Below are 27,702 nucleotides of genomic sequence, written 5' to 3'. Positions count from 1 at the left end.
CTATCATTCTGTATAATTCATCTGTATAATTCATCCAGTTTCCTAGTTTGGGTTTTTGTTTGTTTGTTTGTTTGTTTGAGACAGAGTCTTGCTCTATCATCCATGCTGGAGTGCAGTGGTGTGATCACAGCTCACTGCAACCTCCACCTCCCGGGTTCAATTGATTCTCGTGCCTTAGCCTCCCTAGTAGCTGAGACTACAGGTTTGCATCACCATGCCTGGCTAATTTTTGTATTTTTTTAAGTAGAGACGGGTTTCACCATGTTGGCCAGGCTGGTCTTGAACTCCTGGCCTCAGATGATCCACCCACCTCAGCCTCCCAAGGTGCTGGGATAAGGGGCAGGAGCCACCATGCCCGGCCTACTTTCCTAGTTTTTAAGTGCTGCTACTTCCTATAGTCTGATAACAGAATCCCGTACTTTCCCTCTGAGTTGTAGACTGATGTATACAAATGTTTGTCCTTGGCCATCCCCAGAAGTCCCTCAGGCTTATATGAGTAAAACTAAGGGCATTTCTTTGTTTTTTTTCCCCCCATTTTCTTGATTTTTGGATTTACTTTTTTTTGTTTTTAGGTTTTTGTTTGTTTGTTTGTTTTTTGAGGCAGAGTCTCCCTCTGTTGCTCAGGCTGGAGTGCAGTGGCGCACTCTCGGCTCACTGCAGCCTTCACCTCCCAGGTTCAAGCAGTTCTCCTGTCTTAGCCTCCCAAGTAGCTGGGATTACAGGCGTGTCCCATCACGTCTGGCTAATTTTTCTGTTTTTAGTAGAGACGGGTTTTCGCCAGGTTGGCCAGGCTGGTCTCAAACTCCTGGCCTCAGGTGATCTGCCTGCCTAGGCCTCCCAAAGTGCTGGGATTACAGGCGTGAACCACCGCGCCTGGCCTGGATTTACTTTCTGACTCAACTCCGCTTGATCATCCAATGCAAGAATCAGCCTGGATTCCTTCTGCACCTGCTCCTCCCCCATGCTTCCAAATCGAGTCAGTGCCAAGCTTCACTAATGTTAACTTGCTGAATATTTCTCTGGCCAGGTGTGGTGGCTCACATTTGTAATCCCAGGTACAAGAGACTGGGAGGTTGAGGCAAGAGAATCACTTGAGCTCAGGAGTTCAGGAACAGCCTGAGCAACATAGCAAGACCTCGTCTCTACTAAAAATTTTTAAAAAAAAATTTTTTTTTTAATTGGCCAGGCGTGGTTGTGTGCGCCTGTATTTTCAGCTATTTGGAAGGCTGAGGTGGCATGATTGCTTGAGCCTGGGAGATTGAGCCTGCAGTGAGTGGCAGTTGCACCACTGCACTCCAGTCTGGGCCACAGAGTTAAGACTCTGTGCAAATAAATAAATAAATAGTCAAACTATAATACAGTATTCACAGTGAATAGAAGCAAAAAGAAAGAAAAGAAAAATATTTCTCAAATTCGCCTTTTTTCTCCATTCCTACTGTTGGGAACTCCATTATCTCTTTTAGTTTGATTTTTAGTTGACACATAATGTACATATTTCTGGGATATAGTGTGATGTTTTGATATACGTATACTTCATGTAATGATCAAATCAAGTTAATTAGTGTCTCCGTCATCTCACATGTTGATCACTTTGTGGTGAGAACATGCAACAGTCCTCTTCTATCTATTTTGAAATAGACAGTACAGGCTGGGCCCAGTGGTTCCCACCTATAATCCCAGCACTTGGGAGGCTAAGGCCAGAGGATTTTTTAAGACCAGGTCTGGCAACATAGTGAGACCTTGTGTCTACAAAAAAAAATATTAAAAAATTAGCTGGGGCATGGTGGCATCACCTGTAGTCCCAGGTACTCAGGAGGCTGGGGTGGGAGGATTAAGACTGCAATGAGCTGTGTTTGTGCCACTACACTGTATCCTGGACAACAGTGCAAGACTGTGTCTCACAAAAAAAAAAAAAAAAGGACAATACATTTAAAAATATGGAATACTTCATGAATTTTCATGTCATCCGTGTGCAAGGGCCATGCTCATCTCTGTGGCCTTCTGATTTTAGTATGTGTGCTGCCAAAGCAAGCACTCCGTATCCTTGTCTGGACTTTTTTTTTTTTTTTTTTTTTTTTTGAGACAGAGTCTCGCCCTGTCGGCCAGGCTGGAGTGCAATGACACAATCTCGGCTCACTGCAACCTCCACCTCCTGGGCTCAAGCAATTCTTCTGCCTCAGCGTCCCGAGTAGTTGGGATTACAGGCGTGGGCCACCATCCCGGCTAATTTTTGTAATTTTTAGTAGAGACGGGGTTTCACCATGTTGGCCAGGCTGGTCTCGAACTCCTGACCTCAGGTGATCCTCCCGCCTTGGCCTCCCAAAGTGCTGTGATTACAGGCGTGAGCCACCGCGCCCAGCCTCTTGTCTGGACTTTTTAATGGCCTCTATGGTCTCCCAGCCTTCAGCCTTACCTCTCCCTATTTAAATCCATCTTCTACATTGTAAATGTGAGCAATTTAATATGTGACTCTGGGTTGAGTGCAGTGGCTCACGCCTGTAATCCCAGCACTTTGGGAGGCCGAGGCAGGTGGACCACCTGATGTCAGGAGTTCGAGACCAGCCTGGCCAACATGGGGAAACCCTGTCTCTACCAAAAATATAAAAATTAGCCGGGCATGGTGGCATATGCCTATAGTCCCAGCTACTTGGGAGGTTGAGACAGGAAAATCGCTTCAACCTGGGAGGCAGCAGTTGCAGTGAGCCAAGATCACGCCATTGCACTCCAGCCTGGGTGACAAGGCGAGACTCCATCTCAAGAAAAATGTGTGTATGACTCTGAATATGTAATATTTTTGCTACCGACCCCTTCCAATTCATTTATTTATTCAAATAGTTTAACGTAGCTGCTCTAGGTAAAAATAAGATACTGCTTTAGTCATTCCCTATAACCCACTGAATGTTCTAACTCCTTACCGAATTGGTTCTGTGAGAAGAAATAAAAAAAGTAAAGTTTGACGTTTTAGTTGGGTATACAAGATAGACAACTCTAAGACCTGCCCTGCTGCTTGCTTCAATGTCGTCTCCTTTCCCATCCAACATCACACATTATGATCAGCAATACTAAACTTTCTCTTCTTCCCTTGCTTCCAGTATTTTTCATGCTTGTCTGTCCTCATATTCAACATATTAAAATGTTCAGTGACCAGACATGAGTAACAGACATTGTGGACTGTGGAAGATCCTGAATGCTAAGTCAAGAAAGTAAACTGTTACTGAGGGAGAAAGGAAGAACCACTGATTGTCAGACTTTGCTATCATTCATGGAAATTGGGAGCATGGGTTGAAGAGAGAAGCTAATGAAGTAAATTTTGCATAATCTGAATTTTAAGTTCTGGCAGCACATGTAGCAAGCATTTAAGAATACAAGAGCTTCAGAAAGAGAATAAAGAGATGAAGTTTGGAGTTAAAGATCTGGAAGTGATTATACTAAAGACTTGATCCGGTATATGCAAAATTAACATTTGAAAATGGAAAGGGACAAATGTTCTGCTTAAATCCACTAATGCTTTGAGGGCAGAATCAAGTTCTAGTTATCACCGTCCCTCTAGCACCTAGAAGAGTGCCTAACACTGATGTTTAATTATTAAACATTCTACTAAGCTTGGGTTGCAGTGGGATTCAAGGAGAAGGCAACCCAAGAAAGTGATAAAGGGAAGAACATTTTAGGACATCACCAGGGATGGAGAGTTGGTATTTCAAACTTTGACTAATAAGAGTTTGTGTAAAGTCCTTACTACAGGCAAACATCTTTTTTTTTTTTTTTTTTTTTTTTTTTTTGAGACAGAGTCTCACATTGTCACCCAGGCTGCTGGAGTATAGGTGCCCCCAGACTCAAGCAATCCTCCCACCTTAGCCTCTGAAGTTGCTGGGACCACAGGCATGCACGTCACCATGCCTGGCTAATTTTTTGTACTTTTGGTAGGGATAGGGTTTCACCATGTTGCCCAGGCTGGTCTCAAACTCCTAGGCTGAGGCAGTCCTCCTGCCTTGGCCTCCCAAAGTGCTGGGATCACAGGCGTGAGCCACCGCACCCGGCCAGTGGCCTTTATTATTATTTTTTTCTTTTTCTTAAGGTTGACATCAAATTGCTAGGATCACAGCTACTTCTCCAGAGATTTGCATTGCTCACTTTTTAAATTAGGTTGTCTCCCCAAATGTTACATCTCTAGGGTCTGTCCTAGCCATCATATCTAAAAGATCTTGACCCCATCTCATCTATTCTCATCACGTTACATACCTTAAATTCTGGTTTATTTTTCTTCATAGAGCTTGCCAATTTTCTTGTTATATATTTATTTCTTTATAGCTGAGTTGAAATGATGAATGAATGTTGCAGCCTAAGAATAACAGTCAACTCAGTAAAACTGTTAGAACAAAATTATAGCATTTCTTTGGTCAGCGAAAATTCTCATCAGATATTTTATGAGTACAGTTATAAATTCTAAAAAAGAAACTTTAAGTTTTTAAACTATTTTAGATTTTTTTTTGAGACAAGGTCTTGCTCTGTTGCCTGGACTGGAGTGATCATGGTTCACCTGATCGATCGCATAGCCTCAACCTCCCAGGCTTAAGCAATCCTCCCTCCTCAGCTCCCCCAAGTAGCTGAGATTGCAGGTGCACACCACCACGTTCGGCTGATTTTTAAACTTTTTGTAGAGAATGGGATCTCGCTATGTTGCCTGGCCTGGTCTCAAACTCCTGGGCTCAAGGGAGCTTCCCACTTCAGCCTCCCAAGGTGCTAGGCTTACAGGCGTGAGCCACTGTGCTCAGCCTATTAGAGAAATTTAATCAAAAAAGTTACTAAAATTTCCAGTCAAGTATTGAAATAACTTTCTCTACTCGACCTCCTGTGCTCAAGCGATCCTCCTACCTCACCTTTCTGGTAGCTGGGACTACAGGCATGTACCACCATACCCAGCTGAATTTTTTTTTTTTCATACAGTGAAATTTAATTCAGTGATACTCAGTTATAAGAAGAAATGAGCTTTTAAGACACTGAAAGACATAGAGGAACTCCATGTGTTTATTCCTTCGTGAAGGAAACCAGAAAAAGCCACTTGCTTTATGATTCTAACCATTTGACATTCTGGAAAAGGCAAAACTAGAGAGAGAGTAAAAAGATAAATGGTTGATAAAGGTTCAGGATGAGCAGAGGGATGAATAGGCAGAACACAGGATTTTTAGGGTGGTGAAACAGTTATATAATGATGGATTCATTACATGTATTTGTCAAAACCTATAGAACTGTACAAAACAAAAAGTGAACCCTAAGGTAAACTATGGACTTTAATTTTTTAATAAAAGCTACTTAATGTTGTTTTATGTGGCAATACTCTAGTTTGACCACTTCCCAATTAATGGATATTCAGGCTGTTAGGTTTTTTTGTTATTACAATTCTTTAATAAATATCCTTCCTTACATACGCATATATTTAATTTTGGATAGATGCTTATGGGAGATTGTTGGATTCAAGGAGACACATACTTCTAGTTTCATTATATAGTACCAGAATACTTGTCAAAAAGTTTAACATTTAGAGAGGAGAGAGAGAGAGAGAGAGAGAGAGAGAGTGAGAGTGTGTGTGTGTGTGTGTGTGTTTAGAGACAAAGTCTTATTCTGTCACCTAAGCTAGAGTGCGTTGACACAGTCATTGCTCACTGCAGCCTGGAACTCCTAGCCTCAAGTGATCCTCTGACCTCAGTTTCTTGGGTGGCTGGGACTACAGGTATACGCCATTACACCGAGCTAATTTTTGTATTTTTTTTGTAAGGACGGGGTCTCTTTGTGATACCCAGGCTGGTCTCAGACTCCTGGTCTCAAAGTGATCCTCCTGCCTTGGCCTCCCAAAGTGCTGGGATTACAGGTGTGAGCCACTGTGCCCAACCTAGAATGTTTACAGATGCCCATTTCCCGACACCCCATCAGCCTTGATGTTATCAGTGTTTTTAATTTTTGCCAACCTGATAGGTGAAAATGCATCTTATTTCCTCAACTGTTAGTAAGACTGAACTTTTTTTTTTTTTTGAGACAGTCTCACTGTGTAGCCCAGGCTGGAATGCAGTGGTGTGATCTTGGCTCACTGCAACCTCTGCCTCCCGGGCTCAAGCCGTTCTCATGCCTCTCAGCCTGCTAAGCAGCTGGGATTACAGGCATGCACCACCACACCTAGCTCATTTTTGTATTTTTAGTAGAGATGGGATTTTGCCATGTTGGCCAGGCTGGTCTCAAACTCTTGAGCTCATGTGATCATGTTCTGCCCACCTTGGCCTCCCAAAGCGCTGGGATTACAGGCATTAGGCACCACGCCCGGCTGAGGTTGAACATCTTTTTACGTTTCTTGTTCATTAGAATTTTCCCTTTTATGACTTACTGCTTCTTTTAGCTACTATTTTTTGTTTGGATAAATTTCTTGCATAGTAAGGGTATTAACCTTTGATAGTGTGTTATGAAAATTTTCTTCCAATTTCAATTTTAACTATATTTTTAATACATTTTACCTTATTTTAGTTATGTTTTTGTCTAATCAGATCTCTCACTTTTTGCCTTCATGGGTGGGTGTGGTGGCTCACACCTGTAATCCTAGCACTTTGGGAGGCTGAGGTCGGCGGATCACGAGGTCAGGAGATTGAGACCATCCTGGCCAACATGGTGAAACCCCATCTCTACTAAAGATACAAAAATTAGCTGGGTGTGGCAGTGCATGCCTGTAATCCCAGCTACTTGGGAGGCTGAGGCAGGAGAATCGCTTGAACCCGGGAGGCAGAGGTTGCAGTGAGCTGAGATCACGCTGCTGCTCTCGAGCCTGGTGACAGAGCTAGACTGTCTCAAAAAAAAAAAAAGTCCTCTTCTACTCCAAAATTGTATGTTTTGCTTCTTTGTGTTTAAAATGTGATTTTCCACATTTTCTACAATGAGCAGTTAAAATAGCACTAATTATTATTTATTTGTACTTATTTATTAAAATATAACTACTGTAAGGTCTACAAATGTAGGGTAGAGCTCAGTGAACTTTTACAAACAGAAGACATCTGTGCCACCAACACTCAAATCGGTACCAGCACCCAAGAAACCTCTTGGATGCCCCTTCCCAGTCATTCCCACTAAAGATAACCACCATTCTAATTTCCATCATCATACATTAGTTTTGCCTATGACTTTTTATGTTTTGTTTGCCTTTGGGCATGGGAGATCAGGTTTGTTAAAGTGTAATTTACATTCCATAAAATTTACCTTTTTAAACTTTGTAAGTATGTAGTTTGATGAATTGACATGGGTATGTACCTACACAGTTGTGTAACCAGCACCCTGATTAAGATATAGAATATTTTCATCACCCAAAAAGTTTCCTTGTGCCCCTTAATAATCAATGGCCTCCCCACAACCTCAGCCCCTAACAACCAGTTCCTATCATTTTGCTTTTTCCAGAATGTTATTTAAATGGAATCATACAATATATACGCTTTTATGTTACATATATCTCTAGTTCCTTTTTTCTTGCAGAGTCAGATTCCATTATATATGTATGCCACAATTTGTTTTTCCCTTCAGCAGATGACAGATATTTCTGGGGGAGGGAGAGTCTTTGTTGTTTATTTTTTTGTGCTTAAGCTTACCCATATTTCTGGTTTTTTCTAGGTATTTGGCTGTTATAAATAAAATAGTGATGAACACGTGTACAGGTGTTTGTACGGACATAAGTTGTCATTTCTCTTGAGTAAATACCTAAAAGTGGGCTTGCTGGGTAAGTATGTATTTAACTTTTAAACAAACTGCCAAACCAGTTTCCAAAGTGGCTGTAACATTTTACCATCAGTGTATGAAAGTTCCTGTTGCTTTTGCATTTTTGCCAGAACTTGGTATTGTTAGTTCTTTTTAATTGTAGGCATTTTAGCAAATGTGTAATTATTAATATAATTTGCATATCCCTGATGACTAATATTATTGGGCTCCTCGTGCTTATTTGTCATTCATATATCTTCTTTGGTGAAGTGTCTGTTCAAATATTTTCCCATGTTTTAATTGAATTATTTGTCTTATAATTTGGTTGCAAGAATTCTTTATATATTCTGGATATAGCAACTTTATCAGATGGTGATTTGCAAATATGGTCTCCCAGTCTGTAGTTGGCATTTTCTTTTTTTTTTTTAATATTTCTTTTTGTTTTTTGTTTTGTTGTGGTTTTTTTTTTTTTTTTTTTGACAGGGTCTCACTCTGTGACCCAGGCTGAAGTGGCAGTGATGCAGTCTCGGCTCACTGCAAGCTCCACCTCCCGGGCTAAAGTGACCTCTTCATCTCAGCCTCCTGAATAGCTGGGACTATGGGCATGCGCCACCATGCCTGGCTAATTTTTGTATTTTTGATGGAGACGGGGTTTTGCCATGTCACCCAGGCTGATCTTGAACTCCTGGACTCAAGCCATCCACCTCCCAGGCCTCCCAAAGTGCTGGGATTATAGGCGTGAGCCACCATGCTTGGCCTGTAGTTTGCATTTTCTTGACTGTTCAAAAGCAGGTTTTACATTTTAATTAAGTCAAAATTTTCTTTTGTGGTTTGTACTTTTTGTGTTTTAAGAGATCTTTGCCTAACCAAAGGTCATAGATTCCCTTTTTTCTCTTATAAGTTTTGTAGTTCTTGCTTTTACATTTAGGTCTATGATCCATTTTGCGTTAATATTCTCTGTTCTGACTTCTCATTTGTCTCATATTAGTAAAACATTGCAGCTTTCTTTTTATGAATATTTGCATGGTATATCTTTTTTCTATCCATTTCCTTTTAACCTATCTATGGCTTTATGTTTAAAATGGGTTTCTTTCAGATAGCATATAGTTGGGTCTTGCTTCTCTCTCCCCACCACCCCCATCCTGACAATCTCTGTCTTTTAAATAAGGTGTCATATTATTTTTATTTAATGTAATTGTTGGTGTGGTTGGATTTTTTTTTTTTTTTTTTTTTTTTTTTTGAGACAGAGTCTCACTCTGTCTCCCAGGCTGGAGTGCAGTGGTGTGAGCTCAGCTAACTGCAACCTCCGCCTCCTGGGTTCAAGAGATTCTCCTGCCCCAACCTCCCAAGTAGCTGAGATGACAGGCACATGCCACCACACTCGGCTAATTTTTGTAATTTTAGTGGAGACAGGGTTTCACCGCGTTGGCCAGGCTGGTCTCGGACTCCTGACCTCAAGTGATCCACCCACCTCAGCCTCCCAAAGTGCTGGGATTACAGGCGTGAACCACCATGCCCGGCCAGGTATAGTTGGATTTAAATCTACCTCCTTACCAGTTGTTTTTATATTTTCTGTTTTTCTCATCAGTTCTTTATTTCTTTTTTCATCTTTTTCTTTTTGATTGGGTACTTTTTCTCTATGATTGGTTTTGGTTTGTGAATTTACTGTTTAATATTTTGTGTGTTTGTTTGTTTGAAGTGGTTAGTCTAGGGTTTACTATATGCTTTTTTTTTTTTTTTTTTTTTTGAGACCTGGTTTTTCTGTGTCACCCAGACTGGAGTGCAATAGTGCGATCTGGGTTCACTGCAACCTCTGTCTCCCACGCTCAAGTTATCCTCCCACCTAAGCTCCTGAGTAGCTGGGACTACAGGCACCTGCCACTGTGCCTGGCTAATTTTTATATTTTTTGTTGAGATGGAGTTTTGCCATTTTGCCCAGCTGGTCTCGAACTCCTAGGTCGAAGTGACCCACCCACCTTGGCCACCCAAAGTGCTGGGATTACAGCGTGAGCCACTGTGCCTGGCCCATTATATCCTTTTTGACTTGTTAAAATCTAGCTTCGAATAATGTGATACCATTTTATGGTGTAAGAATCGTACAACATTATCCTTCCATTTCCCTCCTCTCATCCTGTCACTATTATTGTCATGCATTTTATTTATTTACTTATTTATTTAGAGATGGAGTCTTGATCTGTTGCCCAGGGTGGAGTGCTGTGAGCTAATCTCAGCTCACTGCAGCCTCTGCCTCTCAGGTTCAAGCAATTCTTGTGCCTCAGCCTCCCGAGTAGCTGGGATTACAGGCACCTGCCACCATGCCTGGCTACTTTTGGTTTTTTTTTTGTTTGATTGTTTGTTTTTTTGAGATGAAGTCTCGCTCTGTTGCCCAGGCTGGAGTGCAATGGCATGGTCTCGGCTCACTGCAACCTCCACCCCCTGGGTTCAAGCGAGTCTCCTGTCTCAGCCTCCCAAGTAGCTGGGATTATAGGCATGTGCCACCACGCCCAGCTAATTTTTTTGTATTTTTGTAGAGAAGGGCTTTCACCATGTAGGCCTGGCTGGTCTCGAACTGCTGACCTCAGGTGATCCACCCGCCTCAGCCTCCCAAAGTCCTGGGATTACAGGCATGAGCCACCACGCCCGGCTGCCTGGCTACTTTTTTTGTATTTTTAGTAGAGACGTGGTTTCACCTTGTTGGCCAGGCTAGTCTTGAACTCCTGACCTCAGGTGATCCACCCACCTCGGCCTTCCAAAGTGCTGGGATTACAGGCATGAGCCACCGCATCCGGCTGATGCACTTTACTTTGACCTGTCATAAATCCCTTGGTTTGTTATCACTAGTTTTTACTTTAGACAGCAATTATCTTTCAAGGAAAAATTTAAAAGGAAAAAATGTCTTATATTTACCCTCATGTTTACCATTCCCAGTGCTCTTTATTTCTTTATGTCAATCCGGATTTCAATTTGTTATCATACTGTTTCTGCCTGAATAACAGTTTAACAGCAACAGTTTTGCTGGCAGTGAATCTTCTCAGTTTGTGTTTGTCTGATCGTATTTCTTGTTTGTCTTTTTGAAGACTAGTCAAGTGCAGTAGTGAGAAGAGGGGAAGAGTGGAACAGGGAGTTTGACCTGTAACTGACTGTGAGCAATCAGTTGGGATAACTCATTGCCTTTGGACCAGACTGATAGTCTTTCTTTTATACTCTTTTTCAGAAGGCATTTTTGCTGGGTACAGAGCTTTGTGTTGGTAGGTTTTTCTGTCCTTTTGGTGTTTAAAATTATCATTCCTTTGTCCTCTGGCTTGCATAGTTTTTGATGCGAAGACTGTAGTAATTCTTTTTTTTTTGAGACAGAGTCTTGCTCTGCCACTCAGGCTGCAGTGCAATCGCGTGATCTCATCTCACTGCAACCTACACCTCCTGGGTTCAGGCGATTCTCCTGCTTTAGCCTCCCTAGTAGCTGGGATTACAGGTGTCTGCCACCATACCCAGCTAATTTATGTATTTTTAGTAGAGATGGGGTTTCACCATGTTGGTCAGGCTGGTCTCGAACTCCTGACCTCAGGTGATCCTCAGCCTCCCAAAGTGCTGCAAAAGGCAGAGGTTGTAGCCAGCCGAGATTGCGAGATTGTGCCACTGCACCCCAGCCTGGGCAACGGAGTGAGACTCTGTCTCCAATAATAATAATGCTACTATGAAATTTATGTATAAGTTTTTTTGCACGAACATATGTTTAGCTTTATGAGAAACTGCTAAAGTGTTTTCCACAGAGGCTGCTACATTTTACATTCCCACCAGCAATATAGAAGGGTTCCAGTTTCTTCACATTCTTTTTTAAAAAAATGTATTTTTTAATTGACAAATAAAAGTTGTATATATTTATGGAGTACAGCAAGATGTTTTGATATGTGTATACATTGCGGAATGACTAGATCAAGCCAATGAACATACCCACTGCCTTACATACATTTTTTTGGGTGTGGTGAGAACATTGAAAATCTACTCTCCTAGCAACTCTTGGCAATTTTTTTTTTTTTTTTTTTTTTGAGATGGAGTCTCGCTGTGTCACCCAGGCTGGAGTGCAGTGGCACAGTCTCAGCTCACTGCAACCTCCACCTCGCAGGTTCAAGTAATTTTCATGCCTTAGCCTCCTGAGTAGCTGAGACTACAGGTACTTGCCACCATGCCCAGCTAATTTTTTTATTTTTATTTTTTATTTTTAGTAGAGATGGGGCTTCACCATATTGGCCAGGTTGGTCTCAAACTCCTGACTTCAAGCAGTCCGCCTGCCTTGGCCTCCCAAAGTGTTGAGATTACAGGCATGAGCCACTGTGCCTGCCCCCTCTTAGCAATTTTCAAATGTACAGTACATTGTTACTAACTGTAGTCACCATATTATACAGTAGAGCTCTTGAACTTACTCCTCTTTCCAAGTGAAATTTTATACCCTTTGATCGACATCTCCCTGATTCTCCCTCCTCGCCAGCCCTGATTAACTACCTATCTACTGTCTGCTTCCATGGGTTTGACTGTTTTAGATTTCACATATAGATATGTACGTTTGTATATATACACACATCTAGATGAGATCATGCGGTATTTGGCTTTCTATATCTGGCTTTAGTTTATAATATAATGTCCTGCAAGTTTATCCCTGTTTCACAAATGACAGGATTTTGTTCTTTTTTAAGGCTGAGGTAGTATTCTATTGTTTATGTACACAAATGTGTACCCGAGTAGCTGGGATGACAGGTGCACACCACCACGCTCGGCTAATTTTTGTATTTTTATACCACATTTTCTTTATTCATCAACTGATGAACACTTAGATTGATTCTATATCTTAGCTGTTGTGAAAAAATGCTGCAGTGAACCTGGGAGTACAGATATCTCTTTGACATACTGATTTCTTTTTTTTCTTTTTTTCTTTTTTTTGAGATGGAGTCTCGCTCTGTCACCCAGCCTGGAGTGCAGTGGCACGATCTCAGCTCACTGCAAGCTCCGCCTCCCAGGTTCAAGTGATTCTCCTGCCTCAGCCTCCTGAGTAGCTTGGATTATAGGCACGTGCTACCCTGTCCAGCTAATTTTTGTATTTTCACTAGAGATGGGGTTTCACTATGTTGGCCAGGCTGATCTCAAACTCCTGACCTCAGGTGATCCTCCTGCCTTGGCCTCCCAGAGTGCTGGGAATACAGCCGTAAGCCACGGTGCCCAGCCTATTTTTAATTTTTTTAGGAACCTTCATACTGGTTTCCATTTTGTCTGTACTATAGTTTCTTTACATTTTTGCCAATACTTGTTGTCTTCTGTTTTGAGGGGTGCTTAAAAATAACCAATTCATAATTATTTTAGTTTTTTTGTTTGCTTTTAAGCCTTGTCAAGTGAAGCAGTGGGAGTGTGTACTTACACTATTAGTAGGTGTATAGTATATATCTGAGTGTTCTCTGGGTTTTTTTTCTGTTTTTTGCCTCATTTCTTGATAACTTATTGGTATTTCTCTGTCTCTTTAAAATTGCATTCTGTACATCATGTATAGAAGAATAGTAGAGACTAAGGTAAATAGCATTTAGCCTTGGAAATGGATACCTGTGCTTCTATCAGACTGTGAGTGTTGGGGCTTGAACAGTCTAGCCTGGTTTGGGTTTTGGTGTTACTATAGTTAACATTTATATACCAAAAACTTCAAATTCCTTCAGCTATGAGCTTTTACTATCTTGTGCTTAGCGTCAGGCCTGGGATGCTGGAGAGTTTTCTCCTTGTCGCTGCTCCACTCAGTCCCAGCAGGCCCCAACAGGAGGTTTCTCTCCATGCTCTTCCCCACCACCTGCCGACCGTTGGTGCTCTTTCCACAGCGTAAGGCTTGGCAGAAGTAGGGAGGCATTCGCTCCATGATTTTTAAAAATACGCACACATAAAATATCTCTGTTCTAGACCCACATTTCATTGTTAACTTGACCTAGACCCACATTTCATTGTTAACTTGACTGGCTAAAAAGACTCCAGGTTAGAGATAATTTTGACTCAGAATTTTCAAGGCATTATTCCTTTTTTCCCCGAGGGTTGCTATTGAGAAGTCTGATGCCGTTACGATTCTTCAGATTTTTTATGAGACCCCTTTTCTCCGTGGACACTTGTAGAATCTTTCCTTTATCCCCAGCATTATGAAATTTCAAGATACATGTGGCTTGGTATGGCTTTCTTTTGCTATCCTTTTTGCTGAAGACTCAGGTTTTTTTTGTTTGTTTGTTTGTTTTTTTCTTTTCTATTTTTCTTTCTGGACTTTTCATTTTTAGGATGTTTGACTTAGATTGATTGATCAATCCTCTGATTTCATTCTTTCTCTTTCTTCTTCTACTTTAGTTGGGAGTATTCCTTAACCATATCTTTTAGCTCTTCTGTGTATTTTGTATTTCTGCTTTCTTATTCTTAATTTCCAATAATTCTTTCCTGTTGTCTGAATGTTCTTCTTTGTTAAAATACACCTACAAGCCAGGCACACTGCCTCCTGCTTATAATCCCAGCACTTTGGGAGGCTGAGGCAGGCAGATTGCTTGAGTCCAGGAGTTTGAGACCAGCCTGGGCAACATGGCAAAACCCCATCTCTTATAGAAATACAAAAATTAGCCAGGCATGGTGGCACATACCTGTAGTCTCAGCTACTTGGTAGGCTGAGGCCAGAGGATCATTGATCCTGGGATGCTGACATTGCAGTGAGGCAAGATTGTGCCATTGTACTCCAGCCTGGGTGACAGAGAGTGAGACCCTGTCTCTCTCTAACACACACACACACCCCTCTAAAAATATGGAATGTTTCACAAACTGGTATGTCATTCTTGTGCAGGGGTCATGCTAATCTGTATCGTACCAATTTTAGTATATATGCTGTAGAAGCGAGCACCATGGTTTTATTTTTAAATGTATGCATCTGAGCATAATCACCACCTAGAATTCTTGTTCTGTTTCTCAGTTTCTATCTCCCCCCAAAATAAGTAGTATTCTTACTTCTACCATTATAGATTTGTTTTGCCTTTTTTAAAACTTTGTATAAATGAAATCCTGTAGTACCTTTTTGTGTCAGGCATCTAACCAATTCTGAGATTCATCCACATTGTTGCATGTACCAGTTGCATGTTTTTTATTGCTATGTAGAATTCTAGGCCAGGCGCAGTGGCTCATGCCTGCAATACCAGCATTTTGGGAGGCCGAAGTGGGCGGATCACTTGATGCCAGGGGTTTGAGACCAGCCTGGCCAACATAGTGAAACCTCGTCTCGACTAAAACTACAAAAATTAGCTGGGCGTGGTGGTGGGTGCCTGTAACTCCAGCAGTTTGTGAGGCTGAGGCAGGAGTATCGCTTGAACCTGGGAGGTTACAGTGAGCCGAGATCATTCCACTGCACTGCAGCCTGGGTTACAATGCAAAACTTGGTCTCAAAAAAACAACAAGAAAAGAGAATTCTATTGTATTAACATACCACAGTTTATCAGTAAGGCCTGTATAAACAACTGGATAATTATCAAATTGTCCAGTTAATCATCTTATCTTAAAAGCTTGTAATTAGGCCAGGCACAGTGGCGCATTCCCATAATCCCAGCACTTTGGGAGGCTGAGGTTGGTAGATCACCTGAGGTCAGGAGTTTGCAACCAGCCTGACTAACATGATGAAACCCCATCTCTACTAAATACAAAAAATATATAGCCAGACATGGTGGTGCATGCGTGTAATCCGAGCTCCTTGGGAGGCTTGAGACAGAATCGCTTGTACCTGGGAGGTGGAGGTTGTAGTGAGCCGAGATCGCGCCATTGTGCTCCAGCCTGGGCAACAAGAGCAAAACTCTGTCTCAAAAAAAAAAAAAAAAAAAAAAAGCTTGTAATTAAAGTATTAATAATATACCAACAACATATTTACCTTGCTGCTTAAGCCAGAAACCTAGGAATCTTTTTTTTTTTTGAGACAAGAATCATTTTTGACTGCCCTTCTCTCATACCACTTGCAGTTTTACCAGAAAATTCTTTCATATTTGTGACCTACATCCAGCCACTTCTGTCAGAACTCTTTCTCAGAACTTTGCACAGACCTCTAAACTAACTACTTATACTCTTGCCCTTTAGTCTGTTCTCCAGGCAGCAGCCCAAGGAACCTATTCTCAGTGTCTCTTACCTGCTCTCAGCCTACAGTGGCTTTCTTTCTCACTTGAGAATAAAATTCAAAGTTCTTACCATGACTGATGGAGCTCTTCTCTGGCTCCAGTTACCTCTTTAGCCTCATTTTCTACACCCTTCTTTCTTTCTCTGACTTTAGCTGCACTGGCCTACTTGTTGTTTCTCTCTGCCTAGGCAGCTCTTGCTCCATGTAATCCACTCCCTTGCCTCCCTCATTTTGTCCTGGTCTCAGCTTAAATGTCACCTCATGGGGGAAGTTTCCTTTAATGATTGAATAGAAATGGCTTTTCCTGCCTCATTTTTCTTGCCTTACCCTATGTTGTTATTTTTTATAACACTCCTATTTTTATTATTATAATTAGTTATTGGGCTGTATTTCCACCTATCTCCTTCTATCTTGTCCTGCATGAAGAAAGGGACTTCATGACTGTTCTTTGCTGAATTTGTTATGCTCTAGGCCTGTCATGTCATAACCTTTCCAGAATTGTTTTTTTTGTTTGGTTCGGTTTTGGTATTGAGACAGAGTCTCACTGTCACCCAGGCGGGAGTGCAGTGGCGCAATCACAGCTCAACTTGCAGCCACAACCTCCCTGGGCTCAGGTGCCTCTCCCGCCTCAGCATCTCAAGTAGCTGAGACTACCACCAGGCCACCACGCCCTGTACATTTAGCTCTAAAATACGAAAAATTAGCTAAATTTTGTAGAGACGGAGTTTAGCCATGTTGCCTAAGCTGGTCTCAAACTCCTGGGCTCAAACAATCCACCTTCCTCAGGCTCCCAAAGTGCTAGCATTATAGGTGTGAGCCACCGCACCTGGCCAAGAATTGTTTTTGAATTCTTTTTTTTTTTTTTTGAAGACAGGGTCTTGCTCTGTTGCCAAGGCTGGAGTGCAGTGGCACCATCTCAGCTCACTGCAACCTCTGCCTCTGAGGTTCAAGTGATTCTCCTGCCTCAGCCGCCTGAGTAGCTGGGAGTACAGACACACACTACCACACCTGGCTAATTTTTGTATTTTTAGTAGAGACAGGTTTCGCCATGTTGGCCAGGCTGGTCTTGAACTCCTGTCCTCATGATCTGCCTGCCTCGGCCTGCCAAAGTGCTGGGACTACAGGCATGAGCCACTGGGCCCGGCTGTTTTTGAATTCTTGAGTAGGGTAATTCTTAAGAACTTTAGAGCAGATTTAATGTTGTTAGAGCTTATCAGTTTCTAACTATAATGTATCCAATATTTAAGTAGCTGGCTCTTAGATAATGTTAACATCATTCTGTAACAGGATATGGTTCTTTTTGTTTTTCCTCATTTTTTGCAGTTATTAAAGATAGCATTTGCTTAATTCTTAAAGGCGTCTTTTCAAAATTAGAAAATGAAGAAATAGTAAACATGTAGTACCAATTCAAGAATTGGATTATTCCGAATTGCTTCTAACTGTTCCAAATTAAGACATCTGGTGACTTAGGGAAATTTGGTTTCTCTGTTTGGTTAACCAGCTGGTTGTTCTGGAAAGGAAAAAGGCAGTTAATTGTTCTTGTTGAAAGATTCTGGGCATTTGTGGAATTACCGTAAAGGGTGACGTTTGGATGCAAGATTTACATGCAAAACTGGACATCTCAGGATGTTATTGAGGAAAATGTTTTTGTTTTTAAAAAGATGCTTTGAATGTTATATCTGGAACCTGCAGCATAATCTCACACTGCATGAGAAAGTATGTGTCATTTCCTCCCAGTCCTCCCCCTTTTCCTTAGTAACAGATTCCTGTACTTTAAAAATTGTGCTTTTCCTGAGAATTTTAATGTATTTAATGCATGGGATGCCATATGTTGCTGCAACCACTATCTTGGACGTTTATGTGAATAAGAATACCATATTCAGACTAGCTAAGCAGGATTAATTTACAGAGACATTGTCTTGGTCATTAATGAATGTGAAATTAAAAATTATATTAGAGTTGTAGCAGATGTCAGTTTAGCATACCTTCCACTAAATATTCAGCAGTTCTTCTGAATTTAAAACAAATGGCTCTTTGGCAAATTGTCTTAGAGCTAATTCTGTGTTAGTTTAAAACATACACATACATTTCTCTAAATTATAAATGTTTTCTGGAAACGATTCTCCTGAAATTAAACCAGTGTATGCTTTTTATCCCAAGGTATTGTTTCCTCTAGGACATACTGGTAGTGCATATGTGTGATTGTTCCTATTTTACTCTTCCCTCTTTCTCTGAAATGTTAATAACCAGATTGTTAAGATTCTCCTGTGCAGTTTTGCTTTAGATAAGCTGACATCAGATATGTGTAATATAGCCAGGTGTGGTGACATGTGCCTGTGGTCCCATCTGCTTGGGAGGCTGAGGTAGGTGGGAGAATTGCTTGAGCCAGGGAGGTCAAGGCTGCCGTGAGCTGTGATTGCACCACTGCACTCCAGCCTGGGCCACACAGTGAGACCCTGTCTCAAAAAAAAAAAAGAAAAAAAGAAAAGAAAGGATATGCCTGATAAATATTAAGCTACTTGAATGTCTCGTATAAAGCTTTTGTGGCTGCCAGTAGATTTTTCAGGTTTACCACTGGCCTTGTCACTTTACACATTAGCAGCTACTGCTTCCATGTGGCTCTGCTAATACTCCCCCCTTAAAAAGATTAATATGCTACATGCTTATATAGAGACAGTATAGTATAGGAATTAATAGCATGGGCTCTGGAATAAGAATGCCTGAATTCAGAAACTACATTTACTGCTTATTAGCTGTGCTTTTCTCATCAGTAAAATGGATATAATAGTACTTTGGGATTGTCATGAGGTTGTCATCATCATTAAAATTTCAGTAATAGGCTGGGCGTGATGGTTCATGCCTATAATCCCAGCGCTTTGGGAGGCCAAAGCAGGAGGATTGCTTACATACAGGAGTTCAAGTATGTGAGACCGTGTTTGTATTAAAAAAAAAAAAAAAAAAAAGATGTTCAAAAATTTCAGCAGTGACCGAGTGCGGTGGCTCACACCTGTAATCCCAGCACTTTGGGAGGCCAAGGTGGGTGGATCACAAGGTCATGAGTTCAAAACCAGCCTGGCCAAGATGTTGAAATCCCATCTCTACTAAAAATACAAAAATTAGCTGGGATGGTGGTGGGCACCTGTAATCCTAGCTACTCGGGAGGCTGAGGCAGAGAATTGCTTGAATCCAGGAGGTGGAGGTTGCAGTGAGCCGAGATCATGCCACTGCACTCCAGTCTGGGCAACGGAGTGAGACTCTTGTCTCAAAAAAAAAAAAAAAAAAAAAAATTCAGCAGTATAAAAAAGAGCTGGAATGCACAAAAAATAAATAGTATGAAAGAAATGACTAAAATGTAGGTATTTTAATACAAGAGCTTCTGGCTCTTGAAATTTACATTAAGTTTTTTAAAACAATGAATAACATTAAGAGGTTGGAATCATTGTGTTTTGGAGTTTTTTGGGTTTTTTTCTCACTTGTCCCCTAAGAAGTTACAGGATGCCACCTCTGCAAGCAGATTTGGAGTTTTAAAACTACATGTTTCAGATCTGTTCACCGCTGATTGACTGATGCAGCCAAATGTAGGTTTTCCTGATCAGCAGATAGCCTTTCATCTGGTGATTGGTAGGCTGCGACTCCTTTCATTTTATGGCTATACCATCCTGTAGGACCAAGGAGTCTTCTCCATCGAGCCAGCAGATGAGCAAAGAAAAGGTGGAGAAAACCCATTACCTCTTAATCCTACCCTAACTGTAGCATAAATTGCTTCCACTGGCAAAAACTAATGACATACTGGGGCTGACACAGTCCTTGCTGGGGGACCTGGAATCTGTCCTTTCATCTGAGATCCCATTGAATGTCCTATACCAAATCCCATTCCAACAAGTCCCAGGTATATTCCACTCTTACGGGCTGCTTCTCATTTCCCAAACTGAGCCTGGAGACATTAGAAAATAGCCCTACCAACTCTTCATTCCTTTGCTGAGCTCCTGCAGTAGTAAGTAGGAGTACTTACTACTTTCGAGAGATTTTTTGAGGTTGCCTACCAACTCCCTCAGTTTGCTTCTTTCCAAATTTGGGAGTATTCATGAGAATTCTTGAAACTTGGCTAGGCATGGTGGCTCTTGCTTGTTGGGATTACAACACTTTGGGGCACTTTGGGAGGCCGAGGCGGATGGATCACCTGAGGTCAGGAGTTTGAGACTAGCCTGGCCAACATGGCGAAACCCGGTCTCTACAAAAAATACAAAATTAGTCGGGCGTGGTGGTGCACCCCTGTAATCCCAGCTACTCAGGAGGCTGAAGCAGGAGAATCGCTTGAACCCGGGAGGCAGAGGTTGCAGTGAGCAGAGATCCCACCACTACACTCTAGCCCGGGCGACAGAGGAGATTCCGTCTCAAAAAAAAAAAAAAAAACTTGAAATTTTATTTTTACCTTTCCTTAATACTGCTTTGGGGAAGGGGATATTGGCATATGGAAGGAGATTCTGTTGGCTCTGCTGTATAATTTCCAGTTTATTATGAAGCTAGATTAGGGACATGACTAGGGCAGAGATTGTTGGTGGTAGTCCTGATTGGCCTGCTAGAATCATCTCAGGTCTAGAGATGAGTTTGACTGAAGGGCTTTTCAGCATTGGGACATTCCTAGTGTGTTAGTACCAGAAATATTTTTCTGTCTAGAACTATAAACATCAATGATATGTTAAAAATTTTTTGTTGGCCAGGCACGGTGGCTCATGTCTGTAATCCCAGCACTTTGGGAGGCTGAGGTGGGCGGATCACTTGAGCTCAAGAGTTCGAGACCAGCCTGGGCAACATGGTGAAACCCCATCTCTACTAAAAATACAAAAAATTAGCCTGATGTGGTGGTGCGCGTCTATAATCCCAGCTACTCGGGAGGCTGAGTCAGGAGAGTTGCTTGAACCCAGGAGGCAGAGGTTGCAGTGAGCCGAGATTGCGCCACAGCACTCTAGCCTGGGGGACAGAGCCAGACCCTGTCTCAAAAAATAAAAATAAATAAAAATTAAAAAAAAATTTTTTTGGAGGGGGGGATAATGTTAGGTTTACAGAAAAGTTGCAAAAATAGTACAGAGTTCCTGTATACCCTTCACCCAGCCTCCCTAATGTTAACATAACCATGGAACATTTGTCAAAACTAAGAAATTAACATTGGAATAATACTATTAACTAAATGACAGACTTTATTTGGATTTCACCAGGTCTTCCATGAATGTCCTTTTACTAGTCCAGGATCTAATCAAGGATACCATATTGAATTTCATCATCACATCATCATGATCTCCCCCAATCTGTGATGATTTGTTGGTCTTTCTTTTTTTTCATGATCTTAAAGCTTTTTTTTTTTTTTTTTTTTTTTTTTTTTTGCGACAGGGCCTGGCTCTGTTGCCCAAGCTGGAGTGCAGTGACGCGATCTTGTCTACTGCAACCTCCGCCTCCTGGGTTCAAGTGATTCTCATGCCTCAGCCTTCTTAGTAGCTGGGACTACAAGTGTGTGCCACCACTCCCGGCTAATTTTTGTGTTTTTAGTAGAGATGGGGTTTCAGCACGTTGGCCAGGCTGGTCTCAAACTCTTGGCCTCAAGATCTGCCTGTCTCAGCCTCCCCAAGTGCTAGGATTGCAGGCATGAGCCACTGTGCCTGGTCTGATCTTGAAACTTTTGAAGAGTACTGGCCAAGTATTTGTAGAATATCCCTCAAATTAGCCAGGCACAGTGGCTCATGCCTATAACCCCAGCACTTTGGGAGGCCAAGGCGGGCAAATTACAAGGTCAGGAGTTCGAGACCAGCCTGGCCAACATGGTGAAACCCCATCTGTACTAGAAATACAAAAATTAGCCAGGTGTGGTGGTGCATACCTGTAATCTTAGCTACTCAGGAGGCTAAGGCGAGAGAATTTATTGAACCAGGAGGTGGAGGTTGCAGTGAGCCGAGATTGCACCACTGCACTCCAGCCTGGGTGACAGAGTGAGACTCCCTCTCAAAAAAAAAAAAAGAAAAGAAAAGAATATCCCTCAAATTGGGTTAGTTTGAGGTTTTCTCATGATTAGACTGTGGGGAATAACATAACAGAGGTGAACAAAATGCCTTTCTTATCACATCATACCGGGGGTTCATGATAGGAACATGACATATTGCTGATGATGTTACCCTTGATCAGTTGGTCACAGTGATGTCATCTGAGCTTCTCCACAATTAGGTTACTATCTTTTACCTTTTCTGTACTCTATTCTTCTCTATTCTTTGGATGCGGGTAACTAAGTCCAGCCTACATTCAAGGGGAGGAGAATTCAGCTCTACTTTCTACAGGGGGTATATCTACATATGTTATACTTGAGTTCTGTAAGGAAGATTTGTTCCTTCTCCCTCATTTATTTATTTACTGATTCATTTTGTCAGTATGGACTCATGGATATTTATTTTATTCTTTGGATTGTAATCCAAGAGTTGTTTTTTGTTTTTGTTTTTTTTTTAAGACAGAGTCTTACTCTGTCACCCCGGCCAGAGTGCAGTGGTGCGACTTTGGCTCACTGCAGCCTTCACCTCCCAGGTTCAAGTGATTCTCCTGCCTCAGCCTCCCAAGTAGCTGGGATTACAGGCGTGAGCCACTGCACTCAGATGAGTATTGTTATTTTGTTGTTAAGATTGTTTTAGATTGGCCAATGGAGTTCTTGGCTCCTATGTCTTTTTGTTTTTCCTTTTAAACTCTTCTTTCTCCAAGGAACTCAAGGGCGTTTTTAATAGTTTAAATCCTAAACATTCTGATTGGTATCTAAGATAAGAATCTTGGGAGAGTTCACTGAGAACCTTGGGCAGTGAAACACAGTCATTTTTTGAAACATATTGAAGTTCATATGCTTTTTTGGTTTTGTTTTATTTTATTTTATTTTATTTTTTTGTTGAGACAGTTTCTCTCTGTCTCCAGTCTGGAGTGCAGTGGCGCGATCTTGGCTCACTGTAACCTCCACCTTCCAGGTATAAGCAATTCTCATGCCTCAGCCTCCCATGTAGCTGGGATTATAGGTGGGCGCCACCACCCTTGGCTAATTTTTGTATTTTTGGTAGAGACAGGATTTCACCATGTTGGCCAGGCTGGTCTCCAACTCCTGAGGCTCAGGTGATCCGCCCGCCTCGGCTTCCCGAAGTGCTGGGATTACAGGCGTGAACTACCACGCCCGGCCATATGCTCTTTAGAGGTGTATTTTTCATTATAAAATGAAAAATAAAATCTAAGAAAGCACCGGCTCAATTTGGTGTGGCTGTAGTTTATTCAGATTTGAGAGTTGTTTATTTGATATTGTGTTCATGAAGGTTGCATGTTGTTTTTTTAAATAGTTAATATAAAAGTAACTAAACTGTGTTAAGTTTCTGAACAGCTGTAAGAATCGTAGCTTTTAAAATGTGAAATGAATTTAAATGACTAAATCAAATGAAATGAAAATTAGGAAGGAAATTAATATTTGTTGCATATTTTCTTTATGCCAAGCATTGTACCTTCTGCATACTTCTGCTTTGTGTTTCTATCACCTCTGTCCTAGTACCAGTCTTCGTTTTTGTTTTTTTGGTTTTTTTTTTTTTGAGATGGAGTTTTGCTCTGTTGCCAGGCTGGAGTGCAGTGGCGCGATCTTGGCTCACTGCAGCCTACGCCTCCCGGCTTCAAGCGATTCCCTTTCCTCATTCCTCTGCCTCAGCCTCCTGAGTAGCTGGGACTACAAGCGCACCACCACACCCAGCCAATTTTTTGTATTTTAGTAGAGATGGGGTTTCACCATGTTGGCCAGGATGGCCTAGATCTCCCAACCTCGTGATCTCCCACCTCAGCCTCCCAAAGCGCTGAGATTATAGGCGTGAGCCACCGAGGCACCGCACCTGGCCACCTGTCTTCCTATATTGTAATTGTTTACTTTTCTGTTTCTCAACTTCTTAAAGGCAGAAGGCATGGTCTTCATCCAAATTGCCAGCACTAGGGGTTTTGCTTCTTAAACCTATTTGTGTGTGTGTGTGTGTGTGCGTGCGTGTGTGCATGCACCACACTGGCTGGTTTTTGTTGAGATACTTCACTGCAGTATTTACACTGTACTCCAAATTGACAATCTCTGAAAATATTAATATTTATAAGAAACTAGTATCCTGGGACTGGAAAGGGACTTGAGGACAGAGATGTTCTAAGATAGTTTGGGGACCTTTTTAATTTTGGACCATTGACTATGTTGTATATTCAAAAATATAAATACATTATTAAAACATACAGAAACTTACTAGACAGATTTTTTTATTTTTTATTTATTTATTTATTTATTTATTTTGAGAAAGAGACTTACTCTGTTGCCCAGGCTTGTCTTGAACTCCTGGCTGCAAGTGATCCTCCTGCCTCAGTCTCCCAAAGTACTGGGATTACAGGTGTAAGTCACCATGCCCAGCCAGAGGGAATTCTATATTAAGTTGTTTTTTGTTTGTTTGTTTGTTTTGTTTTGTTTTTGAGGCAGAGTCTCACTCTATTGCTCAGGCTGGAGTTCAATGGCACAATCTCAGCTCACTGCAACGTCCGCCTCCCAGGTTCAAGTGATTCTTCTGCCTCAGCCTCCCGAGTAGCTGGGATTACAGGCATGCACCACCACACCCAGCTTATTTTTGTATTCTTAGTAGAGATGGGGTTTCACCATGTTGGCCAGGCTGGTCTCAAACTCCTGACCTCGTGATCTGCCCGCCTTGGGCTCCCAAAGTGTTGGGATTACAGGCATGAGCCACTGCGCCCGGCCTTGTAATCCCAATACTTTGGGAGGCCAAGGCGGGCAGATCACCTAAGGTCAGGAGTTTGAGACCAGCTTGGCCAACGTGGTGAAACCCTGTCTCTACTCAAAATACAAATATTAGCTAGACATGGTGGTGGGTGCCTGCTACTTGGGAGGCTGAAGCAGGAGAATCATTTGAACCTGGGAGGCAGAGGCTGCAGTGAGCCAAGGTCGCACCACTGCACTTAAGCCTGGGTGAGAGTGAGACTCCATCTCAAAAAATAAAGTAAGATAAATTAGATCATTTCGCTGGTTTGTTTTCTTATTTTTTTGATGTGTTTAGTTAGAATCAGGGATCCTACCATTATTACTGAGCATAGATTTTTGTAGAGAGTCTTCTGAGAGTTCCTCTGTGTATCTCATTTTTCCTTTTTATTTTTGAACAAAAACAATAAGGGAGCGAGGGAGAACAAAAGATAAAAGTACCCCTCCCTTTTTTCTTTTTGAGACAGAGTTTTGCTCTGTCGTCCAGGCTGGAGTGCAGTGGTGTGATCTCAGCTCACTGCAACCTCCACATCCCGGGTTCAAGCAATCCTTGTGCCTCAGCCTCCCGAGTAGTACAGGAGTGCGTCACCACACCTGTATAATTTTTCTGTTTTTAATAGAGATGGGGTTTCACCATGTTTGCCAGGCAGGTCTCAAACTCCTGACCTCAAGTGATCTGCCCACCTTGGCCTCCCACAGTGCTGGAATTACAGGCATGAGTCACCATGCCCATCCCAAAGTCACCCTTTTTAATATGAATGAAGACCAGGTGCAGTGGCTCACACCTGTAATCCCAGCACTTTGGGAGGTCAAGCTGGATCACTTGAGCCCAGGAGTTCGAGAGCAGCCTGGGCAACATAATGAGACCTAGTTTCCAGAAAAAAAAAGTTTAAAAGTTGGTCAGATGTGGTGGTGTGTGCCTGTAGTCCCAGCTACTTGGGAGGCTAAGGCAGGAGGATCACTTGCGCCTGGAAGGCTGAGGCTGCAGTGAGCTGTGATTGTACCACTCCACTCCAGTGAGGGCAACGGGATGAGATCCTATATCCAAATAAATTAATTAAATAATGTGAATGAAATTTAACTTTATTTTTTATTTTATTTATTTTTTTTGAGAGGAAGTCTTGCTCTTGTCCCCCAAGGTGAAGTGCAATGGCACAATCTCGGCTCATGGCAACCTCCATCTCCAGGGTCCAAGCGGTTCTCCTGCCTCAGCCTCCCGAGTAGCTGGGATTACAGGCACCTGCCACCACGCCTGGCTAATTTTTTTATACTTTTAGTAGAGACAGGGTTTCACCATGTTGGCCAGGCTGGTCTTGAACTCCTGACCTTGTGATCCACCTGCCTCTGCCTCCCAAAGTGCTGGGATTACAGGCATAAGCCACTGCTCCCGGCCCTAGAAATTTGACTTTTTAAAAAATGTTTCTTAAATCTTTATTTATAGGGGCCTCTTACATTAAGTCAGTACTTGGTGATATACCCAAGACTTTATTTGATTATCTCTAATTAGGGTGGTTCTGGCTGCATTTACAAAAGTTCTGCTGCAAACTGACTTAAATAATCAGAAGAAGTTGAAGCTCATAGATATGGTGTAAAAGCACTGTTCATTAGTTGGCTTGGGACCACTTTAGAGTTAGTGTTTCATATCTGGGTACTTTTAGTTGGGAAGGGAATGCATGCCCAGATTGCCCAAAATGTAAGGTTTCTGAACTGGTAAAGGGGGTGGGATTACTATAATTGGTTTGAGCTAATCAGGATCTGCCCCTGGAGCTGGGATCAGTCCGGAAATTGTATTGACGCCACATGCGAGAGTGGGACATTGGGAAGGAAGAATTTGAAGAGTTTCATCATTTTGTCCATTGGGATTTTCTTTTCTTTTCTTTTTTTTTTTTTTGAGACAGAGTCTCACACTTGTTGCCCAGGCTGGAGTGCAAATGGTGTGATCTTGGCTCACTCCAACCTCCACCTCCTGGGTTCAAGCGATTCTCCTGCCTCAGCCTCCCAAGTAGCTGGAACTACAGGCATGCGCCACCACGCCCAGCAAATTTGTATTTTTAGTAGAGATGGGGTTTCACCATGTTGGCCAGGCTGCTCTCAAACTCCTGACCTCAGGTGATCCACCTTTCTTGGCCTCCCTAAGTGCTGGGATTACAGGCATGAGCCACTGCTGCGCCCGGCCTGGGGTTTCTTTCCTTTTTCTTTCTTTTTTTTTTTTTTTTTGAGTCAGACTTTCGCTCTTGTTGCCCAGGCTGGAGTGTAATGGCGCCATCTTGGCTCACTGCAAACTCCGCCTCCTGGGTTCAAGCGATTCTCCTGCCTCAGCCTCCCAAGTAGCTGGGATTACTGGCATGCACCACCACACCTGGCTAATTTTGTATTTTTAGTAGAGATGGGTTTTCTCCATGTTGGTCAGGCTGGTCTCGAACTCCCGACCTCAGGTGATCCGCCCGCCTCGGCCTCCCAAAGTGCTGGGATTACAGATGTGAGCCACCATGCCTGGCCTGGGGTTTCTTAATTGCCCTTCAGTAAAATATGTATAACTGACTTCTCCATCCCTGATAACTTTTGGGGAATATAATTGTGCTGGATAATGCGCATGTGGGGATTTCTGTTACTGTTCTCTACTCCATGCACATTCCATAATAAAAAGTTTTATCATGCCTGTAAGCCCAGCACTTTGAGAGGCGGAGGCGGACAGATCACGAGGTCAGGAGATGGAGACCATCCTGGCTAATACGGTGAAACCCCGTCTCTACTAAAAATACAAAACAATTAGCCGGGTATGGTGGTGGGCACCTGTAGTCCCAGCTACTTGGGAGGCTGAGGCAGGAGAATGGCGTGAACCCGGGAGGCAGAGCTTGCAGTGAACCGAGATGGCGTCACTGCAGTCCAGCCTGGGCAACAGAGCAAGACTCCGTCTCAAAAAAAAGTTTTAAAGAGAAAAGTAGATCACATGAAAAATTAAAAGTAAAGGATGATTGCTTCTTGTAACTCTTTTCTGGGTTATTACATGTTTTTACAATCATACACTGCTTCCTTTCTC

General features: G+C 42.2%; 1 protein-coding gene and 2 non-coding genes across 6 annotated transcripts in view; 1 reads left to right on the top strand and 2 right to left on the bottom strand.

Moving 5' to 3' along the window:
* WDR89 (WD repeat domain 89) overlaps positions 1-27,702 on the top strand; it is a 45,654-nt gene that overhangs the window by 7,905 nt on the left and 10,047 nt on the right. For 2 of the 4 annotated variants that reach the window (XM_016926196.4, XM_063793522.1), the window contains exons 2-3: positions 7,639-7,744; positions 10,937-10,970. The gene's annotated coding sequence lies outside the window, so the exon portion shown is untranslated. The remainder of the gene's footprint in view (positions 1-7,638; positions 7,745-10,936; positions 10,971-27,702) is intronic. The other 2 variants (XM_001169293.7, XM_001169271.8) reach the window with 1 other exon arrangement.
* Positions 1,932-2,035, bottom strand: LOC112205407 (U6 spliceosomal RNA). The gene has a single exon (XR_002939374.1). It is a non-coding gene; the product is annotated as a U6 spliceosomal RNA (small nuclear RNA).
* Positions 14,519-14,620, bottom strand: LOC112205544 (U6 spliceosomal RNA). Its single transcript, XR_002939482.1, has one exon. It is a non-coding gene; the product is annotated as a U6 spliceosomal RNA (small nuclear RNA).

The sequence above is a fragment of the Pan troglodytes genome, chromosome 15 (genome assembly GCF_028858775.2).
Source record: "Pan troglodytes isolate AG18354 chromosome 15, NHGRI_mPanTro3-v2.0_pri, whole genome shotgun sequence".
NCBI classification, from domain to species: domain Eukaryota; kingdom Metazoa; phylum Chordata; class Mammalia; order Primates; family Hominidae; genus Pan; species Pan troglodytes.
This window is presented reverse-complemented; position numbering and strand designations above follow the sequence as displayed.